This window comes from Haliotis asinina, chromosome 3, assembly GCF_037392515.1.
Source record: "Haliotis asinina isolate JCU_RB_2024 chromosome 3, JCU_Hal_asi_v2, whole genome shotgun sequence".
NCBI classification, from domain to species: domain Eukaryota; kingdom Metazoa; phylum Mollusca; class Gastropoda; order Lepetellida; family Haliotidae; genus Haliotis; species Haliotis asinina.
The window spans coordinates 20,086,624-20,103,868 of NC_090282.1; the positions used below are offsets into that span (position 1 = coordinate 20,086,624).

General features: G+C 40.8%; 1 pseudogene; it reads left to right on the forward strand.

The window, feature by feature from the left end:
- Nucleotides 1-10,157: 10,157 nt before the first annotated feature.
- On the forward strand, nt 10,158-13,890 carry LOC137276628 (5-formyltetrahydrofolate cyclo-ligase-like; annotated as a pseudogene).
- The last annotated feature ends 3,355 nt before the right edge of the window (nt 13,891-17,245 follow it).

The window sequence follows — 17,245 nt, forward strand, 5'->3', positions numbered from 1 at the left end:
TATTATTCACTACCTTGATAATACTGTATTCGTTTTGCGTGCGTGTACTGTGGTAGACTTTCATTATCAGATTAGTACCGTTAGATAGAAGAAAGATACACTTATTCATAAGAACTATGTTTGATAAATATAGGTGCTCAAGTAGTATGAAATTATTAATTTATTATACTAAATCAGGTCCTGTCTGGATTGTGTACTTGCACCGAGCGTGCATTTCATAGTCGGAACACCAAGACCAAGAAGAACGCGGAGGCTCAAGGAAGTCCACCTGCTTTAAGTGAAGACAACACTCCCGGGGTTCTCACGGTTTGTCCCGGTTACTTGAATATATACTACGGACAAGGAAACAAGGCAACTGATGAATTGATAAATGAAGGGGTAATAACTATAAATGTCTGTAAAATCCATTACACGTGTAGATCAATATCGGGTTTGTCAACCATTTTTGGGTCTTACATTTAGACGACACTGAATACTGTTGGTAAATATGGAAATGGTTGCCCTGGGTATTGTTCACCATTTCGCCTGAAGAGTAACCCCGAGCTGGGCCACGTACGTTGGTGGGTGATGGAGTCTTGCATACACTCTCTATCAGGCAGAAGCTCAGCTGGGGGACTTAGGGGCAGACCAACTTCCATGTATGCTTTTTCGTCAGAAACAATGGACTATGATCTGGAGGCGATGTGGTCTGGCGTTTTCATCTTGCAGTTCCAACATTTCCGGCGTGATATTTCCTGCGATTTCCATTCACAATATATAACCTAATTTAGTCTTGTATGTGCCATGGACGATTGCAGGTATTTTGAAGTGAGGGGGTTTTGGGGCCGGGTGCGTGGAATGGTTAGAATTGGTCTATAGCAAACCATGCTTGACTTTAATGGCGACAAAAGACTTCGGGTGGTCTGGCTCGCCGCCTTGTTTGACACATGATATCATATCCCAGATACGGAGGTGGACGCTCTTGTTGTTGGTCACTGGATTATCTGGTCCAGATTCGATTAATTACAGACCGTCACTATGAAGCTGAAATATTGCTTAGTGTGGCGTTAAACAACAACAACATAGATCCATTGCCTTACATCCCTTACATAGGGACATAGCGAACAAATAAATACTTTATTCGTCTGCATACACGCCACTGGTGCACAGCCCATCCCTGATGGTAGCTCGCCCATCCGAGTCTTTCCTGACGATGCTAAACCGTTAGGGTCACAGTGTTCTCGGGGCCCTTTTCTTTCGGATGTGTTTCGCAGAACGGATTTTTAACAATAGATGTGAAAATTCGCTTTCCTGTCATTGCACAGTTCAAATCGCTACAGAAAACAAGACAACAAGGTTTTGCTTAGTGCAGACAATGGTACGATATTTCGTGTTTAAGCCCGTCACTCCCACATCAAAGCACAAACTCCAGTGGTATTAAAACCCATAGCTGAGAAATATACACTTTTAAACGGTACCACAGTCTAGAAAAATACAGTTTGGACTGTCCAAACAGAGGTGCACAGCTAGGGACATCGTACCGCAGTTTGCTGACATACCGTCTCGGTGATATTTTCAAACGTGTGCTCAGTGTTGCGCTTTCATGTTCCCATGCGCATCACATGTTTTATGAATGATGTGAAATTTCACAGGGATTGCGTCCGTTTAAATGCAACGACATTGTTCAAGCATACACATAAACGACGCCAGTATGTTGTATAACCAGTCATGTGTGAACCTGATGATTTCATGTATTAGATTGACCCGTGAAGGTCCCGGGGTAGAATAGGCCTTCAGCAACCCATGCTTGCCATAAAAGGTGACTATGCTTGTCGTAAGAGGCGACTAACGGGATCGGGTGGTCAGGCTCGCTGACTTGGTTGACACATGTCATCGGTTCCCCATTGCGCAGATTGATGCTCATGTTGTTGATCACTGGATTGTCTGGTCCAGACTCGATTATTTACAGACCGTCGCCATATAGCTGGAATATTGCTAAGTGCGACGTAAAACTAAACTCACTCACTCACTCACTCATGTATTAGATTCTGACTTCAATCATGTTCCCATCAGGTTCTACGATACTGACCTCGGTGTCTATCGCCCTAGGATCTAGTTGTACTAACCAACATTAAGATAGGAACTCCAATAATCACAATGATTAATTTCTGAAACCGGACTAGGTTCGCGCTCAAAACGTGATACGACAACGCGCCTCGGGGTCTAAATGACCATTTAGATGAGTACCCGCCCGTGGGGTAAACTAATTATTTCCACAATAAGCCACTTGACACCTATACAACCTATACTAACGGTATTATGTAACTTTATTATATTCAACATGGAAGAAAACATTATCAGCTATGTGTGGGATGAAAACCCGGAGTAATGCAGACCTTAGAAGTATACCACTTTGACGGAATCACGGAATATGGGTATGATGATCGCTAACCCTGACCCAGAATCCATGATAAAAGATTTCTTGCATACTAACTCAGCTTCTGCACCTGAAACAACTCGTCCCTCAGTGGACGTTCTAGATGAACATGTTTACAATTCACTTTATATTTTGATCGAAGCACCATTGATACTGCGAACATGTGATGACGTAGTGATCAAAACAATGCCTCGTAGATTTTTTTTATTATATTTATTTAATGGATGTGTTAACTTATTATGAGGAACATGACATCCATGAAAAACCTCTCACCCTTATGTGTATCTCTTCTAAATGCCGTTAAAAGACCCTTTATGTTTATGCATGATTCTCTGTGTCTCCATTATGTTTATCTAGACGTTCGGTGTAATATTATGTCATTGAAACCAAAGAGCGGGTAGTTTGAGTTGGTAAGAACCACGAGAATGGATCCAGGGGATAGTGCACGTGTACCGAATTGTTCTATACGGCCTCTGGAGATATGGAGGATGGTCATTCTTCTGTGGGCGGCAATACGTCTTATGTTACATTGCACAGTGCGTTTTATACGCCCCGTGTAGCTTCATATATTGTGCCGTATATAGGAGACTCGTGTTTACAAAGGCATCTGTCCGACACATATATCACATGTGCGGCATACTCTGTGACTCACAAGCGTTCAACTAATTGTAGATAAACATTTTGTCCCCGAAATAATTTGAGCTATCATGCTTATATAAAAGACCAGAACACTTATTCTTTTCGGACTTGGCAAATAATTCTAGACTTGAGATGGGTTTTGGTTCTTATTCTTTTCCCAGGGAGACCGACTACCCTCGACATTGCATATGTATGTTCGTACTGAACGCTGTTGTATCGAATTAAAACAATTACATGAAATGTGAGCTTTCTTTACCTTGCGTTGTCGTAAGAGGTGATTAACGGGATCGGGTGATCAAGCTCACTATCTATTGCTTAATGCCGCTTAAACAACAAAATACACAGTCAGATATTTCCTTAGATTATGGCGTGTTTGCACACTAACGTTTGTCTTCTGTAAGCAAGCCAGTTTCATTACATGCACGCATTTTTTTAAACCACGGGGTGTCGCTTTTTTATGCCACGGGGTGTCACTCTTCTCACTTTCCTTTATATATACGAACTATATGAACGCAAATTACTCAAATAAGTTCACTATATGAACTCAGATTAACGTAGACTTTCCAAAGCTGTTATCTGTGTTCATCAGCAGATGACAGTGTCATTGTCAAACACAGCAATCTATTAGTAACACTGTGTCATTTATAGCCCTAATCACGTATCCCTTGGGCAGTGTTGATAATCACTTCTTTATCTTCCCGTCTGTCCTTTGAAGTTCACTCCTAAAATTGTGTTAACATGTAAACTGTTACAATCAGACAGTCTGGTATTCCGACTACACCTGTAGATACGGCCCCGGGTTTATCTACGTCTGTTTACGGTGGATGTGTACTGGTGTTCTAATCATCATATTTCTCATTTTGCTCACTTTGTCACCCACGAATACAATTTGAAAGTTGAAACTGCTATTTAAATTATTTGATACTTATTTCATTTGAAATCCATGTTTTCTCTAAGTCGAATAAATAATCAGAATGTTTTGTTGGGAAAAACAAGGACATTCAATTTGGAAATGAACGTTTCCTGAGCTAAAACTATATTCTACACAACTGTTACTGTACAAGGTCAGTTTGTATTTCATTCACATATTCACTCGTGTCTTCCAAACTCCTAAATGAACCCGGTTAGTAGTACAGCTATGTGCAAGCTCCAGCCCGCTGGTCAAATCTGACAAGAGTAGGCTCTGATCATTGGAACAGCTCTGGCGAGAGTGCAGGTTTAGGCAGTAGGGTTCAGCAAACACGGAGCAAACTATTTAACACTAAACCGAGACAGATAACTAAAATGTCAGTAAAACAAGAATGTCTGACTGCTCAAATGTAAAGAGGTAAAAATATCTGACTACAGTAACTCAAATGTAAAAAATAAGGATGTCTGACTACTCAAATGTAAAAAAGCAAGAATGCCTTACTGCTCAAATGTAAAAAATAAGAATGTCTGACTACTCAAATGTGAAAAAGCAAGAATGCCTGACTAATTAAATATTTTTAAAAAGAATTTTGGATAACTCAAATGTAAAAAACATTACAAAAATGTCGAACCACTGAAATGTAGTGCGGACATGCTGTTGAACTACTCAAATGTCATTACAGGCAAAACGTCAGACTGCTAAATGTCGATTACAAAAAAAACGTGTGTGAATGCCCATATATAAACAAACAAACAATGTTCAAACACTCAGATGTTAATAAAATGATGAGCCTCTTATATTTGTCAGAATTTCGAACTGCTCAAACGCCAAGAATGCCAAAAATACGGACGACAAAAATGTAAGTGGACCCATTAGGGGTTTTATTGTCGTTATCACATTCTAACATTCAGCGCGGCGGGGTAGCCTAGTGATTAAGCGTTCGCTCGAAATGCCGAAGGCGAAGGTTCGATTCCCCACGGGGTACAATGTGTGAAACCCTTTTCTGATGTCCCCTGCTGTGATATTGCTGGAATATCGCTACAAGTGGCGTAAAACTAAACTCACTAACTCACTGGTCTCATCGTCATCATCATAATACTCATCAGAGGTGCCATACTCATCCTCATCACCGCCATTGTAGTGCATGTCACATTAAGGATTAACCCTGTGCTATCGGGAGACATCTTCTGTGTGTAATTCGCGTCATGGACTCGGACTCGGATTTATCATCATCTTGTTGTGAAAAAAAAGACTTTCCACTCAACAGCTGCAGGGCAAGAAGAAATCAGCAAAAAGACAGGACGGACGACAATGCGCATGTGACGACGGACGTCAGACGCACAAGGGGCCGCGTCTTCGCACTGGTAATTTATTTTGTATATCTTCTTTTTCCGTTCCATCAGGTGTCTCTCGTGACGTTAGTTCACCCTACCCTTAGTTCCTACATTATTGTGCAAGCTAATAAGGTCATGGTGACCTAGTGTTAAGAGGACCCTTCTTCAGTCACATTCTGGATAAACAGGAGCCTACGCACGCGGACGTGAAAGATGCATGCATGCCTTTCATGCGTGTTGCAAAAAATGTCTCCAGAAAATCAGTACAGGCTTCCGTGTCACACCCGAACATATGAGAAATGAAACGATATATGTATTCCCCAAAAACTTGTAACACTTTGACCACTGGCCGCTGGGCTGATTGGTTGACTGGTTTGTTGTTTAACGCCACACTACAGTTATGAGGCGGCGGTCTGCAAATATTTGAGTCTGGACCAGACAATCCAGTGATCAACAGTATAAGCATCAATCTACGCAAATTGGCTGCTGGGAACTGAGAAATCCAACTGATCCAGCAACATGAGGACAGTGCATGTTATGTGATGAATATAACAGTTTATTCTGCACCTTTTGAGGTGGTGATATTCTGACGAATATACTGGCCGTATACATCATGGCGGTGATGCGTAACAGCATTAATGGACAGATACAGGCAGTTGCATACACATCCACACATTTAAAACTATGTTCTCTACAAACACGCTCCAGTGCCATTCGAACTCTGTCACAAACAAAAATTGTTATGTAATTTTGAGAATTCATTTATGGTGTTGCTAATGATGCTGACAATGGTGTCGACTGCGATATTGGTTGTGCAAGTAAAGAGCCCAATGATGTTGATATTAGGCGTTCATTGCGGAATGTGAAATATCACTCACCTGAAGGTGACTAAATCTGCAAACGTTGATTGCGTTACATCTGAAATACGTAAGTACTTCTTACCTGACATCACGCTTAACACATTGTTACCATGTGGGAATCAAACCCGGGCCTTCGGCTTGATGAACGAATGCTTTATCCACAAGGCTACCACACCTCCCCGTCAGTTTCAGTGGTTGCTTCATCCTTATTCTTGCTGCCTTTTCTACTGGAATGGTGGTGACGTCTTCATACGTTTTAGACAAGGCCTTAACGATTTAGTAATAACATCTTCATACGTTTTAGACAAGGCCTTAACGATTTAGTAATTAACATCTTCATACGTTTTAGACAAGGCCTTAACGATTTAGTAATTAACATCTTCATACGTTTTAGACAAGGCCTTAACGATTTAGTAATTAACATCTTCATACGTTTTAGACAAGGCCTTAACGATTTAGTAATTAACATCTTCATACGTTTTAGACAAGGCCTTAACGATTTAGTAATTAACATCTTCATACGTTTTAGACAAGGTCTTAACGATTTAGTAATTAACATCTTCATACGTTTTAGACAAGGCCTTAACGATTTAGTAATTAACCGATGAAGGTATTGTCAACTGAAAACCAATTCTCTCCATTTAACATTATCGAAGATGAAGGTCTCTTTTAATGATTATTTTGCCTTACATATAACAACCTACAAAACACCTGTATATCACAATAGCAGTCGACGCAAAAGTACGCGTACTCGATCCCTCCCTTTGTGTTCTGTAAGGAACCTTCAAAGCAACACTATTAGCTAGAGCAGAACTATTATTCTTAGCGTCTTATTCCCATTGCACTGCGTTTAGTAACAAGTATCATCTTTTCGTAAGGCATTCGGCTCTGCGCACATGCGGTTTATCGACTCAAAAACAGAGGCGTAACCGCGAAAACAGGTCGTTGACCTCGCACCTTTTTGTTTTTGTAATATAACTGTATATTTGACATACTGAGCCTTCCTGACCTCAATGTAAATCCTAAATATAACTATATCTACATGACCAGTCATAGTGAATGAGGTTAAGATGTATACACGCATCCCGCCATCTAGTTGTGTTATTTCATCGCTGGTGTGAGTGATTTGGGTTTAACAAAGATTAGGTAGGGCAGTATTTTGGTTATATCCCCATTTGGTATTGTATAAGGAAACACACGGGAATGCAGGTTGTAAACTCGTGACTTTACACGAGATGCCACTGACGATGGGAACTAAAGGACTAATGGACTAATGATCATGATCGGGACGAAGGTAGGATGGATTCGAACCAGGGATCCTGACACAACCATTAGGCACATAACTTCTTCGTTACTGTTAAACAGGTTTGATAGACCAAGACTTCGTGTATTCAGCGAATATGAGATCTACACCCAGGATAATAGGTTTCTTCAATTGTCTTAGACAACTCGGCCGCCAATATTTTGCGAATACGGGATTTAAACCCAGGATAATAGGTTTCTGGTAACGTCTTAGACAGTTGAGGCACCCGATCCTTTCAGTCTCTTTGCGGACATCAAGCATGGGTTGCTGGGAACCAATACTGTCACTGTCTAAAATCTCATTGATAACATCTTGTCGGTATACCATGAACGTGTGCGCTCCAGAAAGTACTGCAAAGGCACATAACTTAAACCCTGCTTTGTTTACACTGGCCTGGCATTTCTGCACTGTGTGATGTAATCTATGACGCTTGCAACACTTGTTGATCTGTTTTCACATTTCCATTAGATCGCATTACGACATTTTTCCATCAGAATGTGTTTGTAATATTTCAGCACGTACACTTACGAAGCTGAAATTAGTCACACGATTGTTTGCTTCTACACACTCATGTAGTAAGTTGACGTGATGTAAATTCCCCAGTATCACTGTTCTGACATAAATGCGAATTAAAAACACGATCATGCGAAATTTGAAAGACGTGAATACTTTTTAAAAGGAAGAGAATACAGAACACTCATAGAACACAACACTGTATAAAAATGATCAGTAACATCGGCATCTTTTTTCAGCTTTTTTAGGCAAACAACAAGTGTTTCTTAAAGAGTATTTTGTTATGAAAGTGTTGTGTGGTCTGTTGTACAAATGTATTCTGTCGGTATTTACGACCGTTGGGCGACATGACGTGCATATTAAGTGTTAGAGAAACACGTCCGTCTCGCTGCTTGGCTTGTTTGTTAATAAATGACTTTTTATGGCGAATATGTCTGACATTTGTTTCAGCTGAAACTTTCCGAGAAATGAGGTCAGAAGATGAAACTGAACATTTTTCCTTTAAACCAAAGGTTGTACAATAATGGGTGAACTTCGAGATCTGCTCGGAATGCTTAATGACTACTTACCAGTAATAATACATTCATATGATCAAGTTTCTTAAAATATAATTATGATCAGAATAATATCTACAAACAGCACTGAGCTGACAAACGTCAAAACATCGTTTGTTTTCATTTACGACTGAAATAGGAAGAATTTAGTAATTTTAACATACTTCAGCACCACAACGATTTTAGTACTAAAACGCTAATACGTGTGCTTGATCATACTACACGTGATTTGATACATTTGCCATATTTATTGTTGGTATTTGATTGCATAAAAATGTGATATTACGAACTGTACTAGAATTCCCTTGCAAAACAATAATTATATAGTCACATTCTCAAAAACCATGCTTGTTTCCCTCGCCGTAACTGATGGTGTTTTATTGATCTCACTGTCTTTCGTTGTCTTTTGGGTCCGTTGTCTTGCGACGAAGGTTTCCATGTTTAAAGGATTAATGTTCGGAATACATTACGTAAACGTTTTCTGGTTCCTTCTTCTGGAAACGATACGATGTGAAACGACATCCTCTGGTGAGTGAGTGAGTGACTGAACAAGGCTAAAAAACGCTTTGAACAGTCTCTCTCTCTCTGTCTCTCTCTCTCTCTCTCTCTCTCTCTCTCTCTCTCTCTCTCTCTCTCTCTCTCTCTCTCTCTCTCTCTCTCTCTCTCTCTCTCTCTCTCTCTCTCTCTCTCTCTCTCTCTCTCTCTCTCTCTCTCATTTTGCCCATGAGGGGAATCGAATCGTTCGATGGTCTTCGGCGTGACGAGAGAGCGCTTTAACCACTAGGCTACCCTATAGCTCCCATATCTCCCTCTGAGTGATCATATTCTTTTTCATTCAAACAGTAAATGTGCCAGGTGCTCGATTAGAAGTAAGCGTATCCCAGGGCGACCCATCAAAAACACGCGCAAAGACGAGTCACATGTTCACCTGAAAAAAGGGAAATTCATCTGATATCATTTAGTCAATAATGGAATGTCCTCCATATGCCAATCGTAACTAACTTAGAAACTTCACCTTTAATTTTGTAATATTGATAAAGCAACCTTGGACCAAAAGGGGTAGGCTTATCGACCTTTTCCTGCTTAAACTCTTACCCCCAAAGTTTGAAACTGATTTTTTTTTCAAACAGGACGTTAATCATTGTCTGTCTTCTAAAGAAATTTCAGATGACAAACAGAACTCCACATAAGGTGCATATTTGCGTATTTTACTCAATAAAATCACATTTACTCAGTCAATTACAAATCCTGAAGTACAAAAATGCACAAGAATCATATAAAACCTAAGAGGTCTATAATACCTTGCGTACTTTACTCAATTAACTAAACTGGCTTGCTTATGGTATCAGACATCAGAGAATTGCTTGAAAATTTATTTGGAGCTCTGCATATACATTCATATGAAACAAATCTACACGAACTTAGATATTTAATGGTATCTCATTTCATTAATAATGCTATGGTTTTCTGTCAACTATGCCCCTGCCTATGATTCCTATTTTCTTGAATAAACAATGTATCAGTTTCACACTCATTACATAATATTATTTTTTAAAGCTGTGGCTGTGTATTTCAAAACAAGAGGTCTGGGAAGTAGTCATTAATTACAGAGTTACCTCCCCTCGCCTTGGGGGACACGATGGCGGTGTCCATACGACAAGCCAAGGTGTTACTTAGGAAAGACATGAAGACAAAATTGTCAGCAATACCAGATCACATCAAGGCTATCCAATCGGAGATTGTAACAAGGAAGGTAAATCACGTCAGGCATTCTTGTTTCTGTTCACGTGTTGAGTAACACGACAACCCTCCTTTGAGTCATTGTGTTATATGGGGAATACACGAATTAACTCCCCTGTGGCCACTGTATTCAGGTTCGTGTGAGTTGGTTATTTTTTTTAGTTGTATGGTTTTACTCAATGTTTAGCAATTTTCCAGCAACATCTCGACGGGGACACACCGAAATGGGCTTCACACAAATCAATGTGGGGAATCGAACTGGGGTCTCTCAGTTCATAACAAAGATACATAGCGTTCAATAACATGTTAGTGAACGCTATGTTTGTTAGCTGGGTTCGAACGTGAGAAACGAACGCTTTAATCTCAAGGCTATCCCCGCCCTCAGTTGGGAAATTGTAGTTTGAACTTGTTATCTAATATTCAAACAAAATGTATTCTTGACAATAAATGATTGTATACAGAATAGACTTGTTTGTATACAAGCCATCAACTTGGCATGATGTTTCCATTCCAAGTGACAATAAAACTGAAGAAGTACTTGGCGTTAAATCAATATAAGAATATATGCCAAATGTTACTTAATGTAACTGCCTGGCACTTGAGTAAGGGAAAAATGTACTGATCATCTCCAGCTAACATCACATTACTGGGCCAGTGCTGGCATTCTGGCTGTACCGTAGTAAGTCATAAATTGATGTAGAGCAAGAAAGGACATTGCTTATTTTCCTTTAGGCTCTGGGCACATGTGGATGGTTACTGTAAACACAACACTACAATGCTGTACTGGCCCAGTTCTGGCCCAGTACTGGAAGTGCACTTCCTTGTAATTGGGAGTATCAGACATTGCTCTGCAGGGGCCCAGTACTGGAAGTGCACTTCCTGTATGGGGAATTGTGGGAGATTATCTCAGGACCTTGTCGTCTGCTCAAGAGAAATGGCCGAAAGGTAGAGGTTGACACTTTCCATATTTCTGAGTGCAAACTGATGATGTAATGTGACTTTAATTGTAACAGTCTTTGTTTTGAATCACTTGTAGAGACTACTTTTGCTACTCAAATGTTGAGCTAACTTCTGAATAATAACATGCAGTTTAAATATTGCTGAGACAAGAGCATTTTGAAAATATTAAACATTCGGTCATTCATCATATATTCATCGCCATGTTTTTATATCATACAAAACCTGTTTGCATATCTAATTCAAAGCCATAAGTTAAATCCTTGTGTTTTGTTTTGTTTTGTATTTCTCCTTCAGTTTATGTTTGTTTGGTATCAGCTTGTTTTAAACTGTAGAAACAGTATTAAACTTACTTACACTGCAAGTCAAACTGTAAAGGGCCAATTTGGCAACCATAGCAGCGGTGTACTGGTGCAAAATAGTACAGGCCTAGTTCCGGAATGCGTTAAATGGGCCTGATTTTCTGACTTTATGGGGCCAGTACTGGCCCAGTTACGTGATGTTAACTGGGCTGTGAGTCAATATTTTATCTCATTTGACTGCAACTGTAAGCTCTCTCTCTCTCTCTCTCTCTCTCTCTCTCTCTCTCTCTCTCTCTCTCTCTCTCTCTCTCTCTCTCTCTCTCTCTCTCTCTCTCTCTCTCTCTCTCTCTCTCTCTCTCTCTCTCTCTCTCTCTCTCTCTCTCTCTCTCTCTCTCTCTCTCTCACACACACACACACACACACCTCTAACAAGAAGTGTGCATACAACTTACTATGTAAGTAGGGCTTCAACCTCTTTGCACCTCACCTGTTTGGCAGGTGCTTGCATTGCCAGTCTTCCAGGCCAGCAAGCGAGTATCTGTGTACCTGAGCATGAGAGTGAGGTCAGTACAGAAGCACTGGTGCAGCACCTCCTCAACACCAACAAAGCATGCTTCATCCCACGTTATGATGGCGTTGGCATGTCCATGGTGCGACTGGCTTCATGGAGGGACTACCAAGACCTTCCTGAGACAAAATGGAAGATTAAACAGCCTCCAGTTGATGAACAGCGAGAAGATGCTCTGGACACAGGTAGGGTGTAGGTCTGTATTAGAAATGGAGTGAGTGAGAGGATGATGATCAATGTCATTTGACAATACTGCTCCTGTATCTAGCCAATATGGAATAGATGGCACCTTACAAGGTAGATGCAGTGACTTACAGTTCTAGCATTCTGTCGTGTGTGGTAATACAGTTTGATCTATGCCAGTATCAAGAGGTTGCTTCTCATGAGCCAGACCTGTGGTTCATAGTTCTTACAATGACTTGCCAAGGTGAGAATGCACAATCATTGTGTACATCACAAATTGTAACTGCCCAACACCAGGGAAGACCAGTTCTTGCAAAAAGTGTGGTTACTTGAATCCTGTTATGTTTAGTATCCTAAGGACATTTTTGCCCAGTTACTCACCCACATTACACACGGCACACACACTCCCACATTCCCCAAAATATTAGCACCTAGTTCAGTGTCAACCAACCACTCAGCTCACTCTATCACAACTTTACTTACTCAGTACCACATGCACACACTTGCATATTCACAAAGTATATATACACCTAGACTCACTCACTCACACTTGTCAACTCAATCAACCAACCTACCTGTCAGCTCATCCACCCACACCCCATGCACACCTGTCAACTCACTCAACCAGCTAACCACCAACCTGTCAACTCAGTCACCCATACACCCATGCACGTCTGTCAACTCTCTCACTCAAACAACCAACCAACCACCCACCTGTGAACTCACTCACCCAGACCCACCTGTGAACACACCAACCTGTCAACTCATTTACCCATACACCCATTCACACCTGTCATCTCCTGCTCAAACAACCAACCAACCTGTCAACTCAATCACTCACTCCCGTCAGCTCACTCAACCAACCACCAACCTGTCAGCTCACTCACCTATACACCCATTCACACCAGTCAACTCTCACTCAACCAACCAACCAACCACCAACCTCACAGCTCACTCACTCACCCACTCTCACCTCTCAACTCACCCACTCACTAAATGCCCCTGTCTTCAGTCATACACATCTATCCAACCAACCAACCAGCCAGCCAGCCAGCCAAACCCACCACCCCACCACTAATGACATATACACTATTGTCATTTGCAGGTGGATTGGATGTAATTTTGACTCCAGGTGTTGCCTTCACCCCTCAAGGTGTTCGATGCGGTCATGGCAAGGGTTACTATGACAACTACCTGCATCAGTGTGAGCAGAGAGGCCACAAACCTGTCACAGTTGCCCTGGCCTTCCAAGAACAGATCTGTGGCAACATCCCAACCACTGAGGCAGACCACAACATAGACATTGTCATCTATCCCACTGATATGGAGATACAAGATGCTCTCAAGGATGTAAAGTGATTTCCAAGTCTCAATGAGGAAGGTGTATTTTTATATCATCGTAGAAATAACTGGTCAGTATTTTTATAATATATCTACAAGAAGGAAGTACACTTGTGTCAAATCAATCTAATAGTTTTTGTTGTAAATAACAAACAGAGATTATTATATGAACACGTTTCTCATGCTGATTATACATTTCATCAGGTATTAGAATGTGTATATTTTCCAAGTTTGTACGATGAAAAAGGTTATTAAAATCAGTATGACGCACTGCTTTGATATGTTCATTATGTCCCATTAGTTTTAAACCATTTCAGCTGCCATTTAGAAGGGATGTCAGGTAGCCTAGTGTTTAAAGTGTTAGCTTGTCCCATGGGAGACTCGGTTCGTTTCCCCACATGGGTACAAATGTGTGAAGCCCATTTCTGATGGCTCCTCAGTGAGTAAGTGAGTTTAGTTTTACACCGCTCTCAGCAATATTCCAGCTATATGACGGCGGTCTATAAATAACTGAGTCTGGACCAGACAGTCCAATGACCAACAACATGAGCATCGATCATGTCAGGGATCCCGCTGGACTGAATCTCATCGCCTGGAGCTGATATGAATGGAAGCAGAGATGTTCTTTTCAAATTCGATTTTCTCCATAAAACAAATGATTCGATCATTTCGCCAGAAAGTTATGCTGCTTTATATATATATATAGATGAGTGCTGAAATATGAAATATGTTCACGGTTGATTTCACAAGTTTAACCTCGCCCGTATAGACACCGCGGCACTTATAGTCTCCCTTTCAGTCTGAAGCATCCGTTCTCTTTATACACTGCGCAGTGTCAAAGGAAAGCCAATATTTTTATAACGTGTATATGACTTGGGATGTGACTCAGCTTGGGAATAGATAGTCAGAAGGAAGTTAAGTCAACTTGTATGAAGTCCTCCATCTCGATTTTTCGCTTTTAACTTATAAGGCCACGCCCACTTCGGTCCCAAGTATAAATTGGTGAGTCCATGTACGGACATGGGCGGAACATGCCGAATTCATTACCTAATAGTTATTTGGAATAGATCTGAGCTACGCAGATTGGATCGTACAGAAGAAGGAAGTTTGTGTTCACCAACGCCTGTATCCGAGAGACACGTTGTCCCACATGTCACAGCGCTCAAGATGTTTGTCGAGCGTATTACGCAAGAATGTTTCAGGTCAGCTTGATCCGTGTTGCAGGTCAGCTGAGGGACATTACGCTTTGTGGAAGTGATTATGGAGCACCTTGTGAAACCTCGGCACCTTGAAAGGTTCCACGGTTATTACTTAACAGTAGTCAGGGCACACGAACTATAGTTTAATGTGGCGTTGGATGCCGAATGAGCTTTTAACTGGCGAAACACAAAAGCAATAATAGTAACATATTTGACATATTTGGTATTACGCTTCTTAGTAAAGTTCAGATTCTTGTATGTTGCTGGGTTAAATTCCATCTGGGATCCAAACTCATACCCGCAGAGTCAGGCACCTAATCGCCAGCACTGTCAGCTGTCGAACAGCTCAACCACCGCTGCTTTAACAATCTGCTTACTGAGAAAGTGTGATCTCAAATACATGTATAACATATGTCACATTTGACGACTTACTGAAATGGCATTGTGTATTAAATAATTGTACATCTACATCTCGGCTTGATGTGGAAAGAACGCCAGAAGTAATGGCAGGTCGTGAACGTTTATACCTCAGGCAAACCCATAAATGTGAGTATCGGGCTGATAGAACTAAAATATGACCCGAACGAACCAGGATTCTAACCCACAGTCCCAGGTTTCTGGCGATACTGCACAGCTGATTGCTGCGCCTTAGACAAATGAGCAACCTCTTCCAATAGTTGTTGTGAAATTATTGCAATAATCATGGCCTGTATTACTTTCCCAAATGGCAGATGTTCCCACTTCGAAATGGATCCGTTAATCAAATCCGAGTTTGATTCCAACTTGGGACAGCGTCTGTCAATCTGGTTACCTGCCATGCACAATGCGATCATCCCTTTTGACTCCCTTGTTGCACATACTCTATATTCATTATGCACTCTTTGTTTTAAACCTTCACTGCCGGAGGAAATAAAGAAATATATATATTTGTACATGTAGTTTGTGATACTTGAATCTGACTGCATGGTCTGACCTGGTGCATTTGAATACTTTCCCGCCTATGTATATTCTCGATCGCAGCGATAGCTACACTGAATTGATGACTCCATGCTTCATTCGTCGTCGACTTTTTAAGTCGTCGGTAAAAGTGTCGTCTGCTTTACCGGCAGTTTACAAAACCTCACATACAAGAAACTGAACAAGCCCTCCACATACTGATATGATGATGCGCCTGACTAGTGGGAATATTCTATCCCACTCATAACCAGGAAGCTGGTCAAGTGTATGGCCAATTACAACATCATCAGGGGGATACCGGAAATTTTGGCAGCATTTTACAAACGTTATTTTAACATGTATACAATACTGTGCGGGAAACTTTCACATCTGTCGAAATCAGTGTTTTTTTCAGTTATCAGCATCATGTGACACACAATTTCCCATTTGGTGGGGAAAACAGTTAAACAGACAAAACAGTTAATCAGAGATTTCACTTGACTGCTGTATAGTGGTCGGGTTTTTCCAAACGTTATTTCGAAGTAATCATACTAGGTGGAGACTAATAAGAACTGGGTAAACCCTAACGGAAAGTTGAAAGTCACAATAACATTCATAATGGAAGCTGTTTCAGAATTCAGTTTCAGAATTGTTCCAACAGTAGCAAGGAACAGAAAATAAGTGGACATCTCGTCACCTTCAAATCCAAGTAATTCTGACCTGGTGCATTTGAATACTTTCCCGCCTATGTATATTCTCGATCGCAGCGATAGCTACACTGAATTGATGACTCCATGCTTCATTCGTCGTCGACTTTTTAAGTCGTCGGTAAAAGTGTCGTCTGCTTTACCGGCAGTTTACAAAACCTCACATACAAGAAACTGAACAAGCCCTCCACATACTGATATGATGATGCGCCTGACTAGTGGGAATATTCTATCCCACTCATAACCAGGAAGCTGGTCAAGTGTATGGCCAATTACAACATCATCAGGGGGATACCGGAAATTTTGGCAGCATTTTACAAACGTTATTTTAACATGTATACAATACTGTGCGGGAAACTTTCACATCTGTCGAAATCAGTGTTTTTTTCAGTTATCAGCATCATGTGACACACAATTTCCCATTTGGTGGGGAAAACAGTTAAACAGACAAAACAGTTAATCAGAGATTTCACTTGACTGCTGTATAGTGGTCGGGTTTTTCCAAACGTTATTTCGAAGTAATCATACTAGGTGGAGACTAATAAGAACTGGGTAAACCCTAACGGAAAGTTGAAAGTCACAATAACATTCATAATGGAAGCTGTTTCAGAATTCAGTTTCAGAATTGTTCCAACAGTAGCAAGGAACAGAAAATAAGTGGACATCTCGTCACCTTCAAATCCAAGTAATTCTGATGACAATATTTTGAAGTCATTTCTTGTCTGAAAACGCTTTTGTCTGTCTGAAACAAGTTAATTTTCAGAAAACGCGTTTACGAATTGG